The sequence below is a fragment of the Petromyzon marinus genome, chromosome 15 (genome assembly GCF_048934315.1).
Source record: "Petromyzon marinus isolate PM22_M1 ecotype Great Lakes invasive population chromosome 15, UKy_Petmar_22M1.pri1.0, whole genome shotgun sequence".
NCBI lineage: Eukaryota > Metazoa > Chordata > Hyperoartia > Petromyzontiformes > Petromyzontidae > Petromyzon > Petromyzon marinus.
This window is the reverse complement of record NC_133681.1, coordinates 10,510,489-10,526,023: the sequence shown is the minus strand read 5'-3', so window position 1 is coordinate 10,526,023 and position 15,535 is coordinate 10,510,489.

The window sequence follows — 15,535 nt, the reverse complement described above, 5'->3', positions numbered from 1 at the left end:
TACGCACCGCACCAGGTACTCATTTGAGGCTGAGTCGACCTAGGGGAGGCCCAGGACCGGTTCAGATAATCGTCACTGCGTCACTGCTTTTGTAGCGCAGCGCGCTTAACCGCTACACTACCGCTCCCCAACACACTCACTTTCACACACACACATGCGCGCACACAAACACACACTCCCAACGCGAGGCCGACTCATTACATCTTGCGGAGGAGCGGTCCTCAGGAACAAAACTGTTCAGTTTGCAAGTGCGAGTTCGCGTTTTAAGTCAATGTTGTTATTTTTGTACGTCATGGAAGCTGTTTAGTAGGTGCGGATTTTCGTAAGTCGAGAACTGCCTGCATCCTGTAAAGTGTGCATCCTTGTAATGTATTTGGATGAGGATCACGTTTTGTTATTATCTGGAATGTTCTAGGTACTGTTTAATCAGCCTCTGTGTGTGTTGGTGTATGGGTCTTAACATCACTGCAAATGCCCTTCATTTTTTTTTCTTCATAACACAGCAACAAACTAAAGTAATATAAAATAAGCAACATTTTAACCCAATTTGCTACATTTATCATGAGCCAAACGTGTATTTCTTTATTATAATAAAACATACCGACGTTCTCCACGAAAAGCAAATCCTATTTTTCCATTCATTCTTGCTGCTAATTTTGCCAGACGGAGTGGGTAGAGCACCATTGGACACTGACTCCAGCAGCAAATGACGAGTTCGGGGAGAAGCAAGGGCATTCTGCATTGGGCGAGCTCTCACATCACGGGCACTCTCCCTGCCCATCGTCTGAGCTATATAATCAGGCAGCAATACGTCTCACACGTGCACACACTTCATCATCATCATCATCAGCAGCCACTGCTGGACGATAGCCACCCCATGCCATTGCCATCCTTTACGGTTTTGCAATGCCACAATCCATCACCCTCCGGCACACAAGGTGATCTCATCACTCCTGCGTCTGCTGTGGCCATCCTCACATTGGAAAATGTGTGTGTGTGTGTGTTACGGCTCAGACCTGCAAAAACAACCCCTTACCTCCTCGTGGTGTCGGACGGGCAACGCTGTTGTGGGCAGTGCTGTGGGGGGAGGGCCAATTCGGATTTGCCTTTCCCCTCATGGCGTTTGTGACTACCACAGCGGCCAAATGGGGGCTCTGGACGGGTACGAGGGGCTGTTAACCCCTCCACTTTCAATTAATTACCACTAAACCACGACGGAAAATTTTAATTAATAAGCTTGTGCCAGAGGCCCCGGGGGGACAGGCGTCTATGACGTTTCCTGGCCAAACCCAATTTGGCGGAGTCAGGAGACTGAATCCACGTGGCCACACGTTCGAACATCCACGTGTGGCCACGTGGTTGTTCGAACGCTCACTGCGGAGGAGAGGCTGCCACTCCTCTGTCAGGAGCTGGACCGGTACCGCCTGGATCTCTGTGGTATTCAAGAAGTCAGGTGGACCGGCTTTGGCTCCTGCCACCTGAGGGGTGGACAGTCCTCTTCTCAGGGCAGGAGACTACCAAATAACAGGGAGTGGCTCTTCTTCTGAACAAAATAATGAAGGGAGCGTGGAAGCGTGGCGGTGAAGTGTGGGAAACTGTAAGCCCCAGGCTACTTTGGGCTCACCTTCTCATCAACCAGAGGCGAGGAGTGGTGGTCATGGTTACCTATGCCCCCACTGAAGATGAACATCCGTGGAGGGATGCAGGCAACGCCGATTAGTCAGATGCCTTCTAAGACCTGCTGTCATAGGTGCTAGCTAAAGTGGCCCCTCGGGATAGAGTCATCTTGTTGGGTGACTTCAATGCCCGAGTTGGTCATGATGCTGGCACCTGGTCTGGACTGATTGGAAGGCATGGGCCAGATCAGCTCAATAATAACTGCAGGAGGCTGCTAGATTTTTGTGCAGCCCATGAGGTTGTAATTATCAGCACGCTGTACCGGCATTGGCGCATCCACACAACATCATGGATGCATGCCGGGTCCAAGCAAGAACATCTGCTGGACTACATAGTGACGGAACAGCGGATGTTGGCCCATGTCCTTGACACCGTGGAGCTGATCTGCCCACTGACCATCGACTTGTCATCTGTAAGATGCGCCTGCCATTCTTCCACTCCAGTGGTGGGTGTACACCCAGGACCCCATTCAAACCCTTAGTGGCATGGTCTCAGCTAGCTCATGAAAGTTGCAAGGGAGAATTTAATCATCGCTTGTGGCTGGAGTTGGCATCGTCCCCCACTCCTCCTGATGTCGAGGGGAAATGGGCGAGGTTTAGGACTGTGGCTCATACAGCTGCAATGGCTGCTTTGGGTACATGGTCCAGACCTCCCCAGAGACCCTGGCTGACAGAGGAGGTGTTCAAGCTGGCTGAGAAAAATCGACAGGCCCACTCTCATCGGCTACAGCATCCCACGTCGGAGAAGGAGGGGGCTTACCGCAGCCTTCGCTCATAAGTTTGGAGACCCGTGAGGCACTGCAAGAATGGGTGGTGGTCGCGGGTTGCTGAGGAGATGGAGTCTGCATCACAAATCACTCTTTAATTCCATCAAAAAAGTAACCTGCAGCGCCACACCTATTACCATGATTAGGGGAAATAACGGTGATCCAATCTCCGACCCCCAGGAACAGGTTTGCATATTTGCTGAGCATTTCTGTGAGGTCTTGGGGGAGAGGACATTCCTCAGCCTGGATAACGTGGGACAAAGTGGGGGTGACCTTGCCGAGGCTGCGGTGCCTCAAATATTGGAAGAAGTCACCCCCTGTGAGTGGCTGGCTGAGGTGCCATCTGTTGAGTAAGTACTGAAGGCAATCCAGAGTCTGAGACCAGGAAAGGCACCAGGCAGAGATGATCTCCCAAGCGAAATGCTGAGGGAGGGTGGCATTTGTGCACAGTCTGCCCTACATGACATCATAACAACAGTCTGGACCGCAGGATTGGAAGGATGTCCTGGTGGTCCCCCTCTTTATGAAGGGGGACCGCACAGACTGTAACATCTACAGGGGCATCTCACTCCTCAGTGTGCCAGGAAAGGTCCTGGCAAAGATTATTCAACATCGCATTGCTAGGCACGCTGAGGAGAGGCTTGCGGAGCACCAATGCGGTTTCAGGAAAGGGCGGTCCTGCACAGATGCAATATTTTCTGTCCATCTGCTACAGCAGAGGTGTATGGAATTCCAACAAGACCTACATCTCTGCTTTATTGACCTGGTCAAGGTCGATGATACCATCAGTAGGCCTGGCCTCTGGGTTGTTCTTCGTGCTTTCGGAGTCCCTGACCCTCTGCTCACGATCATTAAGGACCTTCATGATGGTGAGCGGGCCCGGGTAAAACTACGTGGCCGGGAGTCGGAGCCATTCCCTGTACACCTTGGGGTGCGACAGGGATGTCCTCTGGCTCCCACATTATTTAACATATTTTTCAAGCATCTAGTTCGTGAAGCCTTCAATAGCTGTACCGGAGGAATTTCCATCTGGTACAGATACAATGGGAGGCTGATCGATGCCCGGGTGCGGTCAAGGGATGGCTCCCTATTGCTCAACCATGTTATGTATGCCGATGATCTGGTAATTGCTGCTCACTCAGAGGAGGAGTTGGAGGTGCTGCTGCTGAATCTGGAGCTTGCCACTAAGAGTTAGGGCCTTACCATCAGCCTCACCAAAACTAAGCATCTGCCTGGGTATTTTGTACCATCGGACACTCCACCCCCACAACTCCCAATCAGTGATGGGGCAGTTGTGGATAGAGTGGAGAGTTTCCCATACCTGGGCAGCATGCTCATGACCGGCTCCAGTTTAGCAGCAGAGGTCTCACTCCGAATGAGTCGAGCGGCATTATCTTTTCATCAGGTGTAATGCTGTGTGGAAGCTACCTGGTCTGTCACTCCGCACGAAACTTCAGGTCTTCTCGGCCACAGTCATTCCCTCCCTTCTATACGCTTGCGAAACGTGGACCCCCGTAATGGAATATCTTCGCAGGTGAGAAATATTTAGGCTGGCCTGCCTACGATCCATCCTGGGTTTAATCAGGCTGGATCGTGTGAACAGCTCACAAATCCTTGAAAGATCTGGACAAAGTTCCATCGGTGAGCTCCTCCGGCAGGCAAGGCTGCGTTGGCTGGGTCATGTAGCCCGCATGCCCGGCCACCGCATGCCTAAACAGCTTTTGTTCGGCTGGATCGATGGAGCTAAATGGGCACGGCACGGACTAGACAAGAGATGAAGTGATGTGGTACAGGAGAATGTGGAGCAGAGAGGACTTGCCGATGACTGGTACCAGCGGTGTCAAGATCGGCCTCTGTGGAGGAGGCTCGGAAGGATGCTACTGGGCAGTTGGAGGCAGTCGCCCTCCAACAACAACGGAGGGCGGAGAAGCGACGCTCACAACAACGAGCGAAGCGCCGGGTGGCTAAAGTACAGAAAGTTGGCACAGTAGGGGGCACAGGTGGTGTATCAGCCAGTCGTCTCAGTCAGTCAACCCGTGGCACCTGGGTCTGCCCCATGACCTCCTGCCAGCGGGCGTTCGACACTTCACGTGTGACCTCAAGGTGCACATAGCCTAGCACAAGCGTCGTGGTGACGTAACTGCCACTTAGTGCCGAATGGTGGTTGTTGTTGTTATGGCTCTGCCTCCTGCAGAACTCTTCACAAGAGCGAACTCATGTCGCAATGCTCCGCGGATGGCCTTGCGTGGAAGTGGATTCATGCACAGCCATTCCCGCCCCAATTCACCACTGCCTCCCTCCTTCTGCTTGATACTGCAGCTGTTGCATCGTCAGCACCTGATCCCTTATAAACTATACTTCATATAGCCATGCAGACTGTAGGGGCGAGTGCTGTTCGCGAGCACCTATTTAGGCTAGCATGGCATATAGGGAGGTGGATTACCAGGGTCATGTCCCACTACCTTTGTCTCTATTGTGCTGATGTTGGCACACCACACCAGCTACTCAGTTATGGCTATGTCAGCTTATGGGAAGCTCATGACAGTGTCGGATATCACATGCCACTGATGCGCATGACCAGAATTCAAAACCAAGGCCACTGGGGTCAATGTGCAGTGAGCAACTCATTACGCTCCCAACATACACATTGACGCAAAGACATCATCTCACGCAATGCTGGGGAGAGCGCTGTTAGCGAGCACCTATAAAGGGTAGTATAGAATAGAAGGGGAATCTGTGGTGATCAATACTGTCTCTCCAGTGCCGATGCGTATGCCACACCTGATTCTCATTAAGACTGAGGCAACCTCCTGGAGGCCGGGGACAAGTTCAGATGTCTATCACCACTTATGTTAGCCGTGGCCAGGAATCAAACTCAGGTCACCGGATTCGTAGCGCAGCGCGTGAAACCACTGTGCCACGGCTGCTCCTAACCCAAAATACATAGACTCCCTGAATAGCTTTTATGAACTTTTTAAAAGGAAAGTGCTGTTATGAGCACCTGTGAAGGTCGACATGGTGAATGAGGGGATGTTATCACGAGTACCACACCCGGCTGCCTCAACCACACACACAACGACAAAGATCCCCTGTATCGCCTCAACAGACTATTTTGGAAAGTGCTGTTAGCGAGCACCTATGAAGGCCGGCATAGCACACGGAGGGGGTGGGTGGCCAACACCATGCCCAGCCGCCTTTGTCTCCCGAGTGGGCGATGTTTTACACACCGCACTAGGGAATTATTTGAGGCTGAGTCGACCTAGGAGTGGCCCAGGAACGGCTCTAATAATTGTCACTGGTGTTGGCCGTGAGCGACAATCAAACTCGTGCCACCACTACCCATTACCACTTCACACACATACACACATTCTTGTCTTTGAAAATGAGAAGCAATGAAACATCCAACCAATCAGTTTAAGCTCGATATCAAACTAAAGGATTGTGCGTGACCTTACATTTAAACTCTAGATCAAACTAAACAATTTATTTAAGCTTAAAATGTATAGCAATGGATCAGCTATAAACCATTGTTGACAGATATTTGCAATATTATATTATTTGAAGCTGTGATGACTCTCAGATTATCGTATTGTTTAACAATAAGTCAGCGTGGGAAGAAAAAAGATCTAAAGTATTTACGTGACACTTCCACTGCATGCTAATAATTGTTTGAAAGTCTGAGATTTATGTCACTTGAGGTCACTACATAACGGCAAATGCAGAGGTTATAAAAAAAGACTGACCATTGTTATTAAGCGATTATTATACTGTATGTCACAAAAGCTGTCTTGAAATAAATACCCTTCCAATTACTAATGTTGCGCCCTAATAAATGTCTTTAGGATAGAGCAAAATAATCCAAATGTCATCTATTTTTGTTACGTCCCACCCCCAAATAAATATTTGCAGATCACTCTGCGCAACACACACATTGTCTCGTTGCTTAAATCAACATTAAGCAGTGCTTACCTCCAAAAACAGACCTAACTAAGCCAGCATTGGAAATTCCACAATGCTATAGCCAGAACAATATTTGCAATCGAATTGTCACCAATTGTATATGCTTATGAGCATCATGTCACAAGATCGATAAATATCCGTTGTGGATGCCTAAAGCATTGCCTCTGGAAGAATACATCACAAGATCCCTGCGTCTCTTATCCACACAATTCACGCCACACTTTCCCACAAGTCCCAATACAGCGATGTTCATCATGAGGTGGTAAAACAGACCTACATATTTTAAATCCCGAGAGCTGGAAAGCCGATTTGAATATGACGGGAAGCATCTGCCTTCATTGATGCCTGTGCTAAAGCTGAGAACTCCATGCATCATGGGTGGCCACTGAGTTGAAGCTAAGATCCCAGCTGTACCAGCCTTGGTGCTCTCACGCGGCATTCACCCTCTATGCTACGCAAACACCTCCCAGAACAACCACAATTGACGTCCTACAAAACGGTATTCATGTTATCAACTCCAGATAAATTAAGGGCTGAGTCCATCCTCAAACCACAAGTTGAACTTTGAACCTTGCAGCTGAGTTGAGTACTCAGCAAACATGTGAGGTTGATAAAGCTTGCCCTTGTGCTAAATTGAATTTATACTTTAAAATGTATTTGCGTTTACAATCAAAGCTTAATGATATCATTAATAAAATACTGAAGAATGAATAATGCGCTGATAGTATCCAATCGTCTAGCTCTATGCTGAAAACGATTTACAAACTAAAGTACAAAATAAGTACACGTTAATGAGCAGTGCAAACAAAAACATGTCTGCAAAAACTATATGTATGCTTTGATTCAGAAGAACCCACAGCAGCATGGAACACATTTGGTTGCCTTCGTATTTAATTTCATGAGCTGGTTATCACTCGCCCCTTTTCCAGCATTGCGCCCACGTTACTTCCCATCTAAAGCACTGTGGAAAAATAGCCTCTCAAATTACGTTGATTTTATGTTTTTTACCAAAAGCGATCGTGTAATTCAAGAGACATAAAACAAATAAACGCAATTTTATACAGCATCGCGTTAAACAAACCCTAAGGTGTTTTAAAGTTCACAAAGACTAATGACATAACAAAAATAATGTTTAAATGGTTCGCACAACACTGGGCTTGTAATACAGACGTCACCAGTTAGATCTCCCGGTGTGACAGTTTAAATAATTGGCGAATTATGAAGAATACCGTCAAGTCTCATCAGCTGATTGCAACCAACACCACTGAAGCTGCCACAATCTTGCCATTGCATCCTGCTGAACTCGCATAATGCTGCGGTGGTTGGTGACTGGAGGGAGCATTGAGCAGCAGGCAACTCCCACCTCAGTGTTTATGGAAGCCATTGCCCTGCTGGAGACTAATCTGCTTTTTGCATCACCGTGATAATTACTCAGGATCCCAGGGATGATGCAGTGTCGTAATTGTTAGCACGCTGGACTACAATTCAGAGGTCAATGGTTAGATCTCCCAGGACGACAGTTGAAACAATGGGCAAATCCCTCGGTCTCTGTACACACCCAGCCGTATAAATGGGTTAGTCAATGGGCAGGTTGCGTGTGGTGGGGTAACGCAGAGGTACTTCCATCTCTTCCAAGGCGTCAGGCCAACAAGGAAGAATAAGCCTAAAAACGCCACCTGAAGGAGCTCTGTAGAGCTCCCTCTCGTACAGGAGTCGGCAACCAAAAGAATAAGAGCAGCCATTTTTTTTCGAATTATTAAAAAAAAATATTCAAGAGCCGCAATGCATGTGAATACGAGACGGCGGTGCTCAATAAATGAGGTCACGAAACAGTCCTCAATGAGCCGCATGTGGCTCCAGAGCCGAAGGTTGTCGAGCCCCTACTCGAGTGGACCCATTTCTGCCAGCTCTGGCACAAGCAAGACATGTCTGGGCTGCACCTTTACGGTTTTTACTCAGGATTACACAATGAGTGGTATTAGCCTACATCGCAATCTTCTCCACAGTTACACGCTCCACACCAAGGCTTACTCCGAGCTTTGATTAGAACTCCTTTACTCTTTGGTTCCATTCGGTAAAGTCACGTAAAATAATAATAATAAAAATAATAATAAAAATCACGACGTTTCGGCCACAATACAAGTGGCCTTCATCAGGTGAAGGGACCAGACTGTCTCGAGGACAGCGCTGGAGTGAACACAGCCAAGCTCAGACCGCGACCTTTAAGCTGTGTGAGAGGAATTGAGGTGCCTTGACAAAGGAATTAGCATAAAAATTAGCATTTAATTGGCGGACTTAGCATGATGAACGGTGTATAGGGGGGGGAGCAAGTGCAGACCGGCGAGGGGGGGAGGGGGAGTTTACAATTGATGGTGTGAAAAAGGAATTTAAGCAGCTGCGAAAGTTTGGGATACCACTACTTGAAAAAATATACTGTACCATTGAAAATTAGTTTAATGTTTGGTTCGATTTAGAACATCTTTCCAATGGTTGCTTAATTTGAAACCATCTTCTCGGTTGAAATTGGCACAGTATATTTTTTCAAGTAGTGGTATCTCAAACTTTCGCAGCTGCTTAAATTCCCTTTTCACGCCATCAATATGTAAACTCCCCCTCCCCCCCTCGCCGGTCTGCACATGTTCACCCCCTCTACACCGTTCATCATGCTAAGTCCGCCAATTAAATGCTATTTTTTATGCCAATTCCTTTGTCAAGGCACCTTAATTCCTCTCACACAAGCTTAAAGGTCACGGTCTGAGCTTAGCTGTGTTCACTCCAGCGCTGTCCTCGAGACAGTCTGGTCCCTTCACCTGATGAATGCCACTTGTGTTGTAGCCGAAACGTCGTAAAAAAAATTATTTTTTATTTTTTGTTGTTTTATACTTTTACGTGACTTTACCGAATAGAACCAAAGAGTATGGATCCTTGCAGTCACGAAAGCTTCAAATCTAGAACTCCTTTAGTTACCACTTTCGGACAACTCATGCTCATCATGTTCCCCATCGCCTGAAATGTGGACAGAGAAAGGGCTGTAGCTCAGGGGATAATCGTCCTTTGCAGGGGTCAACAACACTGCGTTTACAGCAAAACAGACCGAATCGAAATGGGCAGGCCACTTCATGAGAACAACTGACAAGAGACGAGGGACGACATTTACTGTGCAGTGGACACAGAGAAAAGGAAAACAAGTGGAGGAAAATTGGCGGAACAAATGGCAGACAATATCGCAGAGTTCGGCGGCTACTGCTGGAGATGAAGCAACTCAGGTAATTAATGGAAGACAATAGTGGACACCTTTTTTTACCCAGCAGTGGGGTAGTTACAGGGTTACAACAGCACAGCACTTTGCATGGAGGCAATTGTATTTTGAGATTTGCATATTGTATGGTGATTATTGTTATGGGTGAACCTCATTTCAGATTGGAATCAGATTGGATGATTAGATCAGGCGAGTATGGATTGCAATGTGCCCTAATTAACATCGGGTCACAGCCCGATTAAGGACTGGACTTTGCTTAATCAGCCATTCAGAGGGGAATTTGTTTCGTTAATTTAAAAGTATATGTATGCTTGAAAGATATGTTCAGAATACATCGAGTTAAATAATGTCGTATCAAAGTTAATTAAACACCTCTCGTATATATCTTATCGGATTACCTGGTGTGGTGTGCAAATATCAGTACTTCATTACTGAGTGATGATCAATATATAAAGTGTATATTTCAGATTGGAATCAGATTGGATCAATATATAGAGTATATATTGATACTCATGGATTTTCTTTTATCAGAGTCATAGATCGCATTTGGACCAAATGAGAACAGTTCCCATCAGACCTAAACTGTCTACTTCTAATGGTGAGACAACATCACAATGCACAGGTTATAAACAGTATTCTTTATTTGTGACTGAAGTTCCCTTGTTTTATTGATGAGAGGCCACTTTCAATGTGTCATAAGAACATTGTATGAGAACGTAAAAGCGCAGCCCTGAAATTACTTGATCACGCGCTGCCCATGGAAGGGACATCGAATCGGCAAACTCTGGATTGCAAGTTCAGTGTGTTAATCATTACAGCCCGGCAGCATTCATAAGATTATTGAATATTCAGTGTTGTATGTATGCCAAGTGATGGACCAGTGGCACAGTGGTCTCTATACCGCACTTTGAACACAGCGACGTGAGCTAATATTCCTGGCCACGGTGAACATCAGTGGTGAGTAATATCTGAACCGGTGCTTGGTCTCCACTTTACCAATCTGCACTGACCAGCACGATGAGGTATTTTAAACAAATGTCCATAGCTGACGACATGGAGAGATCTTCATTGAGAAGAAGATTGAAAAAGGGCTGTAAATTCTTCACTATTAATGTTTTGAATGCTAGAGCATTTCACCAATAAGAAAACACCCACTTTAACAACAAAAGCACTCAAAGATGTGTCAAGGTCACCCCCCCCCAAAAAAAAAAACTTAGTAAGGGTGCTGTTGAACACATTCAGCCACTACTTTCAAACTCATGTATCCAATGTGACAGCATGCAATCTATTCCCGGTTATTGAGCGACATGTAGGCAGAAGATTTATGCCCAATTAAAACGATTAAAAAAAGTATACAGGAAAAAATAGCTCCGGTGTAACTTGACTAAACGCAATTTACATGCGATATATAACGATTTAATGTGCTTGCAAAGGGGTGGGTGAATATTACGAATAAAGGCCCTTATCATACATTGCAGCCCAGCTTTGTGTTTAATAAAGTTGGATAAAAATGAGTTGGACCAATGCATTTTTTTTTTAATTCAGGGAGGATATAAGTACAAAAAACTCATTAAAATGTATGAACAAAAAACAAACTGATGCTAAAATAAAATACAATAGCCACATGACTATGTAGCCAATCTTGTTTACAAAACTCATGAATGCTATGTCGAATGAGGTACATATTCTGTTTCTGTAACTGAAGTTACCAATTACCAATTCAGCACAAAGGCACCTGCAGTGATAATAATGCTACATGTAAAATTACTAATGTGGAATTATATAGCATTTAAATGCAGCTTATCTTCACATCCTGATAACCTGCGCATTTACGTGTGATTATACTTAAATTACTCATTGTTTTTTTCGGTAAAGTCACGTATATAGAAATACCATAAAATTATATTAAAATTAATCAATCACGACGTTTCGACCGCAACACAAGCGATCTTCATCAGGTGTCAAGAAAAAATCATGGAGGTAAATACAAGAAGATGAGAGACGAGAATTCAACAAGCCTAAGAAAAAAATACGTGAAGCACAACCAGTCAGGCCAGGTAAGTGTCTAACTGTGTTGTTGGCCTGACTGGTTGTCCTTCACATATTTTTTTCTTAGGTTTGTTGAATTCTCGTCTCTCATCTTCTTGTATTTACCTCCATGACTTGTTCTTGACACCTGATGAAGATCGCTTGTGTTGCGGTCGAAACGTCGTGATTGATTTATTTTAATATAATGTTATGGTATTCCTACATACGTGACTTTACCGAAAAAAAAAAACAATGAGTAATTTTATGCAGTCACGAAAGCTTTAATTCTTTATTTATACTTAAAATGGTCACCTACTGAATCACTATCCTTTATATGTGGCTGAGTGACGCTGTTGGCAGATTGCTTGACATATAAAGTGGAAGGCTGTGGGTTCAAATCCTGGTCAAGAGGTCAAGTCAGTCTGTCAATTCCTCTTGGGGGGGGGGGGGGGTGTATAAAGATAAGTATAACGTTGCGGCGAGTTAGTAGTGGTATAAACTGGACCACTGTAATAAAAACATTGGAATTTCGACTGCTGACTAAGAGCAACTAAATGAGTGCCACCCCAATGCTTGTGTAGTGGATTCAACTGAGTCGCAGATGTACTTCTTGGAGGCAACACATTTATTAACACCAACACATTAACACAATGGGGTTACTGCCCTTTTACCAGATAACCTATGGTGGTGGACCACCAGGCTAACCACGCTAGTTACTGGGAGTAGCTACAACGGACAGGATCCTGGCTTGGGTCCTTGTCCATGTGTTGGTGACTTCTCCTTGGACTTAGATCGTCGATCTTCAGATGATGATAGCAACGCTGAACCCCGGTCCCTGTGGGGACCCCGGTTTATATGCTGTTGGGTCGTCGCTGGCCCTGCCCTTGGCCACGACCATCTTCCAGAAACCTCGTCGTTTCTCGACCCTTCCCGTAGGATCTCACCCTGACACGTGACCACCCCCTAGGCCCCACCTGGGGCCCCTGTGTAGATATTACTTGTCACGTGCCTTCCAGGGTCAACCAGAGTGCCATGGCCTAGGGCAGAGGTGGGGAACGTCCGGCCCGCGGGCCGTATAAGGCCCGCGAAATCATTTAGTCTGGCCCTGCCAAGGCAACCGCAGGCGGGACTCGAAATTCAATAAATCTAGGAGCAAACCTGGAAAAGCAGTTGCGAGTCATCAATACCAGCTAACATCACCACGCCTCACCAAAGAGAAGCAGTTACAGCCATCACATTAGGGGTGAGTTAATTAAATGTTTGACCAAATATAACTGGCTAATTTTTAAGTTGATAATTTTGTATGGCCCGCGAATGATGTTATAAATATCCAAATGGCCCTTACTCTCACACTCCCTCCTGTAGAAGTCAGCACTACACGCCACGCGAAGTGCCACTGCGCTATCCCAGCGCTCACCGAGCCCCCTCTAGGGCTCGTACTGCACCCACCTATGGGGTGTCCGCGATGACAATGCATCGCACGCCGTGCCTTGCGAGAGCCGGCATTACTCAGTGACATTCATGATGTTGCTACATACGTGATGTCCACGATGTGAGTACATCGCATGCCTTGCCCCTCTACGGCCGGCATCACACAGTAACATCCGCGATGTCACTACACTTGTATGAATATTGAGACATCTTCACTTTATGTCTAGACCTTTCTACAAATGTGTCACATCTAATGTGTATGCTGGGCAACAGCTATATAAAAAAATAACATTGGGTGTGTTACCGAGTAACTTTGTAACCTTTATCATCCAAGCATGTTAAAGATCTCTTCAGTGGAAAATGTTCCTTCTTTGGGTGGGTAACATAATACATATGCAAACTATTTTCAAATAGAGTCCACGGATTTGAATTTGGCACGTATGTTCATAAACATATTATTGCCGAGCAACAATTATTCCCTTTGTATATTTCCCCTTCCCAAATCCGCATTGACCAGCAACGTGACGCATGGCCATATAATCATCGAGGTGTAGAGGTCACCCTAAACCTAGCAGTGGATAGGCAAAAGTACAGTACGTCTATTTCCCCCACTTTATTGTAGCCTGAATCCTTCTATGTTCATTTCGTATATATTTGGGGTAAAATAACTTTTGGATACAATGTAATATTGAGGATGTCTAAAACATGTAAGCCTCATTTGGAATGCAAATGCTTAGTACATATTTTCAGGATATCCCATACATCATCATAAATTTCACATTGCAATCGATTAGGAATGCTTTGACAGCTAATAATCAATGGAACTTTCATATTCATCTTAATTTATTCCATAACTACGTAAAACATGTGCAGTGTACTGAGCTATACATTGATCGGTATAATTTAGATCACATTGGTTTTGGTCTTAGTGGTAATTTACATCTCAATGAGTGTCGAGGAGATATCTAAAATATTAATTGGGTCCGTTTACGTTTTAATATTTTCAGACTCCTTGTCATGTGTGCTTACAGTATACTGATGGCATAATATGCTGATCCAGACATCTCAGTTTTGATTCTTGGCCATGTTCATCAGTGGCCTGGTGTATCTACATTAGTCCTGGGTCTCACCTAGGTTAACTCAGCCTTAAATGTGTACTTGGTACAGTGTATTGAACAAAAGTACAGGGGAGATAAAGGTGACCGAGGATGGGGCTAGCCACACCAACCCCTCGTGCATTGTGCTGGCCTCAGTACGTGCTTGCTAACCACACTTGCCACTATAGTAAGTAAAGGATACATGGGATCTTTGCTGTGACTGTGCATGTGCATACATGTGCGTTCTATATTATTTTGGCTTGGATTCGTTTTTTTCTTGATTTAAATAAATTTATGGAACCTCACTCATTTAAAATTACTCGTGTGGCAGCAGGCCAAGAGACAAGCCGATAGGCAGATGGCGTGACCTTGTGGCATGGTTTCTGGAGTCTGTCACATATCCTGGGGGAGCCGGGGATTGAGGCCCAGGCATGGACAGCCAGGAAACAGCAGGTGAACTCGGCCTAACCAAGGACCGCGTGGACCTCTGATTGAGCGACACATTAATCAATCGAAATAAATAGAGCCAGTACAAACATTAGTGTTTACCGTACGTGGAATATGATGAGAGGAAAACGCATCGATCCCGCAGCTGCGAGTCAATAAATGGAATGAAATTTATTTACTATTACACACATGTACATTAATTAAGAAAGTGAATACATATTTGTTTTCACCCAAACAAAGAATTTATAATCCATTGTCAATCCACTCAAGGATGAAGCCACCCCTCCCCCCGTACACTGTCAGTCGTGGGGGTTGTTTGACCATACATCACCATGTTAGTGCGTGTTGGTGTAGTGGGGGTTCAGGACAGTGAAGTATGGTCAACAAACCCCTTGACCGACACAGCATGGATGGAAGCCTTCATCCAATAGAGGGATTATTATTCGTATTATTATGCACTTAGCTATTTACATGCAGTCGTAAGTTTTGCCCTGCACAACAAAACCAAGAAGCATCTTCTTGAGAAATGCAATGTGTCATGCTAATGGCATGTTCCATCAGACCTCAGTCTTGGGCTTTCATTTGCTTAAGGGCATATGCCTGTCTCTCGAGATGAGCTCATGCAATGTACACGACTGTGTTTTATGGAAACTGTACGGTACACTGCATCTGTGCGAGTAGAAGCAGGACGTAAGAAAACATCCGTATCTCTTGCACAACAAAGGTCAGGGCTTGGAGGGCATAGAGAGACCATATTTATTACATTGTAGCCTCCAGCAATGCGCATTGTAAAATGCGAAACGAAGAGAGCATTCATATAATCTCACCAAGAAAGACACAATACAATGCAGGTACTAGCACGATGTTCTG